This window comes from Malaclemys terrapin, chromosome 8 (genome assembly GCF_027887155.1).
Source record: "Malaclemys terrapin pileata isolate rMalTer1 chromosome 8, rMalTer1.hap1, whole genome shotgun sequence".
Taxonomy (NCBI): Eukaryota; Metazoa; Chordata; order Testudines; family Emydidae; genus Malaclemys; species Malaclemys terrapin.
In genome coordinates, this window is record NC_071512.1 from 67,935,422 (window position 1) to 67,947,616 (window position 12,195).

A 12,195-nucleotide genomic window follows, 5' to 3' on the forward strand; every position below is an offset into this window, starting at 1 on the left:
TCTAGTAGTCCCTTCTGGCTTTAAACTCAATGAGTGGTTTCATCTGGGAGAAATGTGCTGGAAGGTGTCCTACACTTGACTCCTTAAGAATCATGGTGCCAAATTCTTCCCCGATACCAATCTACAGGTCAGATCCTGCCCTGAGTTCAGGCTGATTTGCACTACTCAGGGCAGATTTAGAACTATTGTGTGTGGCCAATCTACCCCTGCATAAAATAGTCCTGGTGTGGCACAGAGAAGTCATAGCAGCTGCTATGTAATTCTCCTTTTTGTGTTGGGAGCAAGACCAAGGTGTTTCTACAGCTATCTCCAGCTGCCAAAATTTTCCCCTAGAGGGTATCGGCAGCTGTCATAAAACAGAGCAACCTTCAGGCTCTTCTTTCCTCCAGGGACTGCCCTGGTGGCCAGACAGCCCTAGGACTGAGGTCACAAAGGTGTCCTTTGTGCCATCTCTCCCCAGCTGTTATGAGTGCTACTTGATCACAGGTGATTATCTAGCCCATTGAATTCAAATTATACACCAATTTCACCCTTGGTATGTAGAGTGTTCAGTGTAAAACCTTGTAAGAGAGTTTTCCAAAATAATCTCCTTCAGCACAAAATTATTTCCACGGAGTTACAATATGAATCTCTCATCTTCACTTTGGATATCTATTGCATATTCTGCATTAATTTAATGTGAAGAACTCCCACTCACATTAATGAGAGTTCTTCATGTGGTGTGAATATGGAATAAAGATAAAGATAAGAGAAAAATTTTGCCCTTAACAGCATACCCATATAACTTAATTTCAACCAAAGTTCTTTCCAAAGGATTATGTAAGAAGCTGGCTCAATGTATTTATATTGTCATATAATTACAAAGTCATCCCATAGGGCCATATGCTCACATGGTTTGTGTGCTGAAGGGTGTAGCTACTTTTTCAAACCCTGACACCAGAATCTACACACAAGATAAAATCTCTTATTTGGCATGGTGCCATATCAGCCTCCAACAAAAAAATGATCTTATGCTGAAAGGGCCAAATTATCTCTAATGCAATTTCACTGATGTGAATGGAGTTTCAGCAGGAATTGCTTTGGTCCAAGATCTGCAAAAGACATGCAGCCTACAAAAAAGGGGTTGTGATATAAAAAGTGTGGGATGAATCAGGGCAAATATATATCTGGTGCTATACATTCTACCCAGGAAAAATAAAGAAACAATTAATCCCTTCCACTTCTATGTATGGAGGGAATATAAACCTGAACAGAGATAATTCCCTACTAAATTTTACACAATATTAAGAAGTCTTTTCTATAGAAACCTGTTGGTTTCATTCCTATTAAAAATCTATTAGATGTTTTCATAAGAGAACCTTTACAGACTTAAGAGTAGCTGTGCCTGGTGTATAGAACAGATTCACACAATGCATCTGAGAAATCAAAATAGGCTACATAATATCCATTTGTCTGATACGGATACTTGAATCCATTGTTGTTCCATTTCTGTTCAGGCTCCATTAATATGGAATATCTACATAAAGTTAGGACAAGGTTTTATCAGATACCAGGAGTACTATAAATTTCAGTTCAGATGCTTATTGCCTTCTGTTTTCAAAATAGATTTATCTGTTTTACTGTTACTTTCATTACCTCTGTGACAAATTATTGCTCCCCCCCACCATTAGTGCTACAGATATCCGTAATAGATCATCTTATGGTTCCTCAAGAGATGACTCTAGTTGATGTTACACAAACAGATCTTATCTACTCCTACTCAAGATTCCCATTTATAATCCAACAAGTGCATTAGCCCTTTCAGCCATACCATCACAAAGGGTGCTCATGTTCACTTAATTATCCACCATGACCTCTCAAATCTTTTTCAGTCACTGCTTTCCCCCATAGAGTCACCCATCCTGTAAGTATGGCCTACATTCTTTGTTTCTAGACATATAACTTTACATTTAGTCATATTAAAATGGATATTGTTTGCTTACCCATCTTACCCAGTGACCCAGATCACTCTCTCAGTGACCTGTCCTCTCCATTATTTACTATTCCCCCAATCTCTTTGTCATCTGCAAAGTTTATCAGTGATTTTGTTTTCTTCCTTGATAAAAATGTTAAATACTGTAGGGCGAAGAACTGATCCCTGCAGGGCTCTGGTTAAGGGGCTGTTTAACTGTAGATGCTTGGGTTTGGGCTGAAGCCTGGGCCTTAGGTCCTGCAAGGTGGGAGGTCCCAGAGCTTGGGCTGTAGCCTTAGCACAAACGTCTACACTGCAGTGAAACAGCCCTGCATCCTGAGCCCCATGAGCCCAAGTCACTGGCAAGGGTAAGCTGTGAGTTTTTAACTTACGCTCTCTTTTGAGGGTTTAAGTGGGACACAGGCTTGTCTAGGTCATCTGTGCAGGGATGAATCTCACCCAGAACCGTCCCTAGGGTACGGCTAATCGGGGCGACCACCCGGGCCCCGCACTTTGGGGGATCCTGTGCTTTGTGAGGAGGCAGGCGGGGAGGTGAGGCAGGTGGGTGGGGCAAGGAGGAGCCCCCTACCGATCTCCTCCTCCCTCCCAGCGCCTACTGCCAATCAGCTGTTTTGCAGCATCTGGGAGCGCTGGGGGGGAGAGGAGAGGAGCGAGGGCACAGCGCGCCCGGGGAAAGGGGCAGAACTGGGCGGGGAAGAGGTGGGCGGAGCGGGGATGGGAAGAGGTGGGATGGGGCCTTAGGGGAAGGGGTGGAGTGGGGGCAGGGCCTGGGCGGAGCTGGCAGGGAGCACCCTCCAGCAGATAGAAACACAGTGCCTATGTCAGAGGCCCCACACCTCCCTAGGGATGGCCCTGATCTCACCTAAAGAGAATAAGAATATTCTGGAGTTTGCAGGGGAAAGCATAAACACAGCAAACCAAACTAAGTTGGAACATATTTAAATTTCTGATTTACCCAAAAGCTCATGAAAAGTTTCTCTCTCATAGTCTGAAATATTTCATGTGGTTTATTTTTGTTTCTATCAAGTTGGGGAGTGGAAAGATTAAAATCTGCTTTACAATTGGAGGTTTGCTTCAACCAAAGCTATGAAGAGATCTCTCACTCTCTCCATAATCTTAAGCATTTTAATAATGCTCATCACTGTAGTATTTTTACAACATTCATCGCTGGTGCTATTTCATTATATTCTCAAAGTATAAGGGTAACCATACCCATGCAGAGGTCTGGCCAGCAATGCAGAATTGGCCTTATTTACAAATGTTGCAATATGTGTAGTAGTACTATGCTCTTCCTTTTCCTAACACAGTATTCACAGCTTCTTGATAGCCAGTTAGTAGAGCTCATCATACCAAATAATGATTGCTATGTTTTTTCTCATGATTGGATGGCATGGGTATTTGTGCAGCTCAGTATGAGAGTATATTTAGGAGGACCATGGCCTTTAACTCCCTTTTTTTACTATACAAGTATGTGCTATGTAAAGTAAAGCAATTTTCTGCTAATTTTCTGCTTTGTATTGCTCTTTATTATTTAACACCAATAATCTTTAAAACCAATAAACACCACAAGGGCCCTGGGGTGTTTCTGGGGCAGGTCTGGTCCTTGCACTGTGTGTGTGTGTGGGGGGGGGGGGGGCAGAAGCTGCCCAGTGATCTCCCAACTCTGTGCAGCCAATGGCCTGTGCTCCCCAATGCCCATTCTTTATTTAACAAATAAAATGTGCATAATTTTGCATAATTTTAAAATATTGTGTGCAGAATTTTTAATTTTTTGGTGCAGAATGCCCTCAGGGGTACTTGTTACCGCAGTTTTGTTTGTGTTGCTAAAGAACAGGAGCCTGACAAGCACTGGGAGGTTTGCAGGGATTTGTAACTCAGCTGCAAAAATTTGCTTTGTGATCAAACTTGACTCTAAGAACGCCAAACCAAAAGTATTTTTCTTTGCTGAATTTAAAACAGATTATATATGTTTGGGTTAAATAAGTGTAAAATGTTTGCCAGTTTTAGATCGTCTTTTGTGGTTATGTCACTTTAAAACAACTTGGATAAAAAATAATTTTGTATTCCATTATCCCATTATATGGCATCTAATCCCTTTGGGATTAAAAAGGCCTAAAGTATTAAAGATTGAAAGGAGAGTGTTGTGTATGCACAGCACAGGATTCCTCCCCCCACCAACCCACACATTTTCATGAGAATTTTTTTTATAAAGTATAAACAGCTCAGAAGACACCACACATTAAAACAAGTCAGTGAACTAAATCTAGTCCTGGTATAACTCCACTGATTGAGTAAAGCTACAACAAAGATAAATGTCGCCAATTGTTTTTACAAATTTAGGCACTCTTTCTTGCAAACACATGCTTTAATTTACATGTGAGTAGTCCTAGTGAAGTCAGTGGGAGTACTCACATGCATAAAGTTAAGCATATGCATAAGGGTACATCTACACTGCAGCTGGGTAGAGCCTCCCAGCTCAAGTAGACAGACTCACACTAACTCTGCTCAAGCTAGCATACTAAAAATAGCAGTGTGAATGTTATAGCAAGGTTAGCCACCTGAATACAAGACTGCCCAGCTCCCTGGGTCCATACTCAGGTGGCTAGCCTGTGCTGCCCCCCATGCCACAATGTCCACGCTACTATTTTTAGCACACTAACTCAAGCCCTGCTAGAGCAAGTCTGTCTACACTGGCTGTGAGGCATGCTTCAAGCTGTCATGTCTACAGCAACAGGGCCTAACTCTAATTCAAAACTGTTTCAGCTAATCATAGGAGTGGGCAAACTTTTAATCCGGCCCTTGAGCTCCTGCCGGGAAGTGGGGTCGGGTGCTTGCTCTGCATGGCTCCCAGAAGCAGCGGCATGTCCCCACTCAGGCTCCTACGCATAGGGGCAGCCAGGGGGCTCCACACGATGCCCCCGCCCCAAGTGCCACCGCCACAGCTCCCATTGGCCAGCAAATGGGGCTCCCACTGGCCAGCAAATGGGGCCAATGGGAGTTGCAAGAGCAGCACCTGCGGATGGGGCAGTGCACAGAGCCACCTGGCCATGCCTCTGCATAGGAGCCAGAGGGGGGACATGCCGCTGCTTCCGGGAGCTGCTTGAGGTAAGCGCCGCCCGGAGCCTGCACCCCAACACCCTCCCGTGCCCCAACCTCTTGCCTCAGCCCTGATCCCCTTCCCACCCTCCAAACCCCTCGGTCCCACCCTCCTGCACCCTAGAGCCCGCACCCCTAGCCAGAGCCCTCACCTGCACTCCTACCCCAGCCTGGAGCCCCCTCCCGCACCTGAACTCCTCATTTCTGGCTCCACCTCAGAGCCCGCACCCCCAGCTGGAGCCCTCACCCCCTCCCATGCCCCAACCCCCAATTTTGTGAGCATTCATGGCCCACCATACAATTTCCATACCCAGATATGGCCCTCGGGCCAAAAAGTTTGCCCACCCCTAGTTTATCATACAGTTCATTTTCTATGCACACTCCTTTGTCTAAACAAAGTTGATTGAGGCTGTGAACAGCACTAACAGTTGATTGGATCTCACAGAAAACACAGATGGGAAAGACCTGTTAGGTCTGGAGTCACCTTGTAAAGCTCTTTCCCAAGGCAATATTGTTCCCTTCAGTGTAATCTATCTAGAGTGCTTTCTCTAGCACAGCTTTAAATTGACTGTGCACTACAGTACACATATTGCAACTCTGTCATAGGCTAATCATCAGTTGAAACTATGCTGTTCCATTAGCTCATAAAAAAGGGAAAGGTGAATTAATATATATTTTAAATTGAATGTAATAAGTAGAGCCCTGCAAATCTGTGGATATCTGCCCATGGATGAAGATGTCTGCAGACCGTGTTTGCAGATCGTGGATGAGACGCAGATACAAATTTTGTATCCATGCAGGGCTCTAGTAATAGGGTGATCACATCTGTACACTATATGCCTTACTATATAACTATCCTACCTCTCTCCCTCCCATTCCCCTCCCTTTTTTTAAAATGACCCTCTATTGTTGAGTCACTTCTGAATTTAGGACCCTGATCCTTAAAACATTTAGCTATATGTACAGCTTTTCTTACATGAATAGTCCCTTAGAAGTCATCTGTGGATTCAAAATGAATCTGGAGAAACATACTTGAGCAATTCAACGCTGAAACAGACAAGTAAGAGAAACTCTTGAAATGCCCTCACTGGAAGTATTCAGAACAGACTATTATCACATTAAAGGGAATGCTGTAGGGAGCAGTGGATCAGAGTGGATGAGACGTCTGTACACCCCCATTATTGCTTAACCTGCTTTTTTTTCCCTGCTGGTTTTAACATGTGCGCATTTCCCATCAAAGAACTCTAAATAACTTACAATTCAACACAAATGAAATAAGCTCTGAACTGTCTGTAATGCCTACAATAATCACTGGTACTCTTAAATTGCTTGCACACTACCCAAAAGAGCCCATGCTAAAACATTACTGGCTTGATTCTGCACTGTGTTCAAGCAGAGCTTGGATGAACTGGAGGGGGAAGTTGACAAGGAACCAATTGTAGCTCCCTGGTTCTCTGATGGTTCCAAAGTAAGTTGAAGCTGCAGGGGAAGAGCTTTAATTTTACATCACTGGTCTAAGGTCTGGCCATATTAAGACCCTACTCCTCTACACGCCCGGCCAGGACCATTCCCTACCTACTATCTTCTGGAGTTCGGTTTCCAACACAGGAGTAACACAGATGGTGGTGTAGAAGCCAGCTTTAACTGCTAGAGTTTCCGTGTACACTGAGGGAATTCTCAAGTGCAAATCGCTGGCTGTTCTAAGCAGCACAGAAGCTGCTGTGAAACACAACAATGAAGGGGCTAAATCAGAGGTGGGCAAACTTTTTGGCCCAAGGGCCACATCTGGGAATAGAAATTGAATGGCAGGCCACGAATGCTCACAAAATTGGGGTTGTGGTGCAGGAGGGGGCTCTGGACAGGGGAGTGGGTTGCGGGGGGGAGGGGTCTCTGGGATGGGGCTGGAGATGAGGCGTTTGGGGTGTAGGAGGGTGGTCTGGGTTGGGGCCAAGGGGTTTGGAGGGCAGAAGGGGAATCAGGGGCTGGGGCAGGAGGTTGGGGTGCAGGAAGGGGTACAGGCTCAAGCTTGGAGTGCAATCTCTGGGGTGGGGCTGGGGATGAAGAGTTTGGGGTGCAGGAGGGTGCTCCAGGCTGGGATTGAGGGGTTTGGAGGGCAGGAGGGGGATCAGGGCTGGGGCAAAGGGTTGGGGTGCAGGGGGAGGCTCAAGCGACTCCCGAAAGCAGCAGCATGTCCCTTCTCTGGTTCCTACGCGGAGGCGCGGCCAGGCGGCTCTGCACGCTGCCCCATCTGCAGGCGCCACCCCTGCAGCTCCCAGTGGCTGCGGTTCCTGGCCAATGGGAGCTGCAGGGGCGGCGCTTGGGGTGGTGGCAGCATGCAGAGCAGAGCCCCCTGGCTGCCCCTACACATAGGAGCCAGAGGGGGGCCATGCCGCTACTTCTGGGAGTTGTGTGGAGCTGCCCCTGACCCTGCTCCCCGGCTGGAGCGATGGAGCAGGGCCATGCCGAGCCGTAGTTTGCCCACCTCTGGGCTAAATGTATTACCACTCTGCCTATGAATAATTCTCCTGTGCAATTTACAAGTTGTCTGCCTCATGTACTTGCTGTTCTTGATCAGATGGTACTCCATCTACTAATCTATCCCATGGTCCTCATCTTGGCTAGCTTTGCCCAGTGTGACTGTTTTTTTTCGACTGTAGATCACTCTCATGTCCGGCAGGATCCTGACAGGTTCCCATGACTTCTGTTCAGAATCCTCTCATGTTGCTCCAGACCTTATCTGGTAATGTCTGGGATTACTGGGGTTTGTCAAAGAAGCAAAGAGTCCTGTGGCACCTTACAGACTAACAGACGTATTGGAGCATGAGCTTTCATGGGTGAATATCCACTTCTTCGGATGCATGGGGTTTGTCAGTTTCCCCCACCCTAAAATAAGATTAATTTTTAATCTGTGTTCTGGGAGTTTTTCCTGCATCACAGTAATTATGTTGATGCACCTTAATTTGTCTTGCTTTTTATAACAGCCTCCTCTTTTTTTCTTAACTCTTACAAATATTCTTCATTTTCTTTTCCGCTAGCTGCTTACTGACTAATCCCTTGCAACTCCCATATAATTGTCAGGAGCCTCTTAACATCATCATCACCCTCACACAGCTTGGATCCAGCTCTTCCCCATGATCTGTGAATAAGAGGCTCTCCTCTCATGTCTCTCTACTTCCCAAGCAGAAAAGGGGTTTTAACCACCTCTGCAGCACTATTTCCCCCCTTCCTCTAGATCAGTATGGAGGGAGAAGGCAGGCAGTGAGTGGGCTGGAGAAAGAGTGGGTTAGTCAGTAGTGGGACTAAGAGGAACACACTTCAGCCCCCTACCAACCAATAGAGCTCAGGGCACAAATGTAATGCAGTGAGAAGCTGAACTACATTTCTGCTGCTCCCTGCTCTGCCACTGAGCCTTCTTCCTCTAAGTAGGGTGCATGTTGGAAGCTGTGACAGGATGGGTCCACTGGAGCAAGGAGGGTTACCAAAGATGCAACAGCAGCATAGAGGCTGGAGACAACCCTGCAGACAACCCTGACCTTCTGCTGATGCCTCAGGATCTGCAAGGTGTGAAGGTCTGTTCCAAGATGGTGACTGGGCCCTCCTTTTTAAGAAATGGAATAAGAGCAAGTAATGGAATCAGAATCTTGCTTATAACTACTTGCCTAGCAGTACAATGTCATAGCACTGCCATTGTGACTCTGTATGTGTCTGCACAGTGCTTACCACAGTGGGGCCCTGATATGTGACTGAGACCTCTAGGTGCTACCACAATACAAACAAATGAATAAATACTCTACATCCTTACTGCTTATTTGTTTTCTGTCAAGTGTCCCCCTCCCTCCTTTATCTCCTGGTTCCAGGCAGTCAAATTCTCCTCTCAGTCACATCCATGCAACCAAACTGAAGTCTCTAGTGCAAAGGGGTGGAGAATTTGGTATAAGCCTTCTGCCTTGGTTACAAAGCTTTTTCTCTAATTGAGTCAGCATGACCCCAGCTGCCCTCTTAGCTTGTTTTTACAGTCTCTGAGCCAGGGTCTACTTGCACTCCTGATTCTGACAGATAATGCTGGCTGGCAGTAATGACACCATGCATTACACACTACACAATTCCATCAATGTCCTGTGCCTAGAGGAGCAATCTCCCAATGGTTATGTTATCAAACAAAACTATCTATCCTGTACCATTTGAGCACCTCTCTTCTTGCTTCTTAGAATGCCTTTTCCCTCCTTCCTCTATTGACCTTCTGTTTTAAAAAGGCTGAAAGCCATCATGTCATTCAGGCTTTCTTCTTGCTAGTTTACTACTAATAGTAGTTCAGGTTTCAGAGTGGTAGCTGTGTTAGTATGTAACAGCAAAAAGAACGAGGAGTACTTGTGCCACCTTAGAGACTAATAAATGTATTTGGGCGTAAGCTTTCATGGGCTAAAACCCACTTCATCGGATGCATGTTCAGTTACATTTACCATAAATGCATTTCATACTTTATCTACAAGTCTCTTTCCCTTCCAGTTCAAAAGCTTGTGGACAGGGTCACTTCATAGTGATTTGGGGAACATATATTATATTCTGGAGGCTGCCATCTTGTGCTCCAGAATTTAAGCTATCATTTAAAACAAATATGGTTGAGAAGGAAATGTGAACAGATTGTAATGCAGTGATGCCAGACTGAAAACAACTCCGAGAGAGTTGCAAGCTGCCCACTGCCCTATTAATATCAAGAGGTTGTTAGTTCTGAAGTCTAATGATAAGTTAAATGTCATTAACTGTTTCCTGTTCATCAAAACACACAAGAAAAGAGTTTTCTGTTATGAAAATTTACTATGAGTGGAATCTCATGTTGCCTTCTGAAGAAGATGGAACTTGATGCTTGGGAAAGTATCACTACTTTTTTTTTTTTTTCCTTCTTCAATCCCTACTCATGCACCCCTAGCAAAAGAGGGATCCATTGCTGCTTGCTGCTGCTATTCCACTGTCCCAACACTCCTCTGAAGCCTGGTTTACACTAGTCGGTTATTTCGGAATTAGCCGAGTTAATTAAAAAAAAAAAAAAAAGATTGCGTCCACAAGACCAAACCATTTTTTTCAATTTAAAGGGCTCTTTAATCCGATTTCTGTACTCCACCTTGGCAAGTGAAGTAGCACTTAAATCGAGATCGCAATCCCGGGTTAAAAGGTATTGTGGACGCAATATGACGTTATTGGCTTCCGGGAGCTATCCCAGAATGCTCCCTTGTGACCGCTCTGGACAACACTTCAACTCCAATGCACTAGCCAGGTGGGCAGGAAAAGCCCTGGGGAACTTTTGAATTTCATTTCCTGTTTGGTCACCATCAGCATAAGTGACCATCAGCACAGTCCACCATCACAGGCGACCATGCAGAGTCCAACATCACAAGAGATCACGCAGTCCTGGATTCGCAGACGAGCTCCAGTATGGTCCGAACGGGAGGTACTGGATCTCATCGCTTGTTGGGGAGACGAATCTGTTATGGCAGAACTACATTCCAAAAAAAGGAATGCAAATACGTATGCTAAAATCTCCAGGGCCATCACAGAAAGAGGCTACTCTAGGGACACAGAGCAGTGTCGTACAAAAATCAAGGAGCTCAGACAAGCATACCAAAAAGCCAGGGAGGTAAATGGGCGCTCTGGGTCACAGCCCCACACATTCCACTTATACTGTGAGCTGCATGCAATTATGAGGGGTGACGCCACCCCTACCCCACCACTGTCCGTGTACACCTGCAAGGGGGGAGTTGCACAGAGTGAGGAGGATGAGTTATTGGAGGAGGAGGAGGACAGTGCACAGGCGGCAAGTGGGGAATCCATTTCCCCCCCAAGCCAGGAACTATTCTTAACGCTGGAGCCAATAACATCCCCCCACACCCAAGGCGGGCTCCCGGACCATGACCCTGGAGAAGGTACTTCTGGTGAGTGAGAGCTGGGCTATTCGCGTTTAGTTTAAAGGGCTCATCCCTGCTCAGAGCCACACGGTGGGTGCAGGGGGTGGGGTGGGGGGGTGTTGTGTGAAGCGATCATCCCAGAGAGCCTGCAGGCCCTCCTTTTATATGGCAAACCCACCAGGCATTGCTTGCTATGGGAAAGGGGGCCCAGCAGTTTGAAAGCATTAAAATGAATGTGGAAGAAGCAAAACCCCCATGTGCCCCTAGGCTGCCTGCAAGCTAAATTCTATTGCCCGGCCGTGTGTGATGGCTTACTCAAACCGAAGTGGCAGGCACTTCAGTACAAGAGGCAAAATGCTAAGTTGTACAGAAAGAACATGTGCTGTTTATTATGAATTGCCTGTTTCACTGAGAAAGAGTGTCCCCTTTGTTCTCTGAAATGTATTTTTTAACAGTTTTCAACTAGCAATAATCACACCTCAGATTAACTTCATTGGCTATGATACTGCCCTTTTTCTCCTCCCACAGGTGCAAATGTTTCAACGCGGCCCCTATCTACTCCGTCCCAGAGGCTGGTCCAGATTAGAAGGCGGAAAAAAACGAACTCAGGACATGTTCACCGAGCTCATGCAGTCCTCCCACACTGATAGGGCTCAGATGAATGCGTGGAGGCAAACAATTGCGAAGTCCCATAAAGCATTACAGGAACATGAAGAGAAGAGGGACGCGCGCAATGAGAGCAGGCAGGACGCTTTGGTCAGGCTCATGGGGGAGCAAACTGACATGCTGCGCTGTATGGTGGATCTAATGCGGGAAAGGCAGCAAGACCACAGACTGCCACTGCAGCCCCTGTATAACCGCCCTCCCTCCTTCCCTCCTCCTCCACCCCCCTAACCCAATTACTCCCCTCCCCCCCAGTCTACCTTCTGATTCCTCTAAATGTGTTGTGCAACAAATAATATATATATATATATATATATATATATATATATATATATATATATATATATATATATATATATAGGGGGCGGGTAACTTCAAGAGAAACAAACACAACTGTCACACCGTACCCTGGCCAGTCATGAAACTGGCTTTCAAAGCTTCTCTGATGCGCAGCACGCCCTGCTGCACTCTTCTAATCGCCCTGTTGTCTAGCTGTGCGAAATTGGCCACCAGGCGAGTTGCCTCAACCTCCCATCCCGCCATAAACATCTCCCCCTTACTCTC

General features: G+C 46.0%; 1 protein-coding gene and 1 pseudogene across 1 annotated transcript in view; both read right to left on the reverse strand.

The window, feature by feature from the left end:
• DDX59 (DEAD-box helicase 59) overlaps positions 1-12,195 on the reverse strand; it is an 88,189-nt gene that overhangs the window by 65,644 nt on the left and 10,350 nt on the right. The window lies entirely within an intron of this gene.
• LOC128842620 (U4 spliceosomal RNA) lies at positions 11,335-11,491 on the reverse strand (annotated as a pseudogene).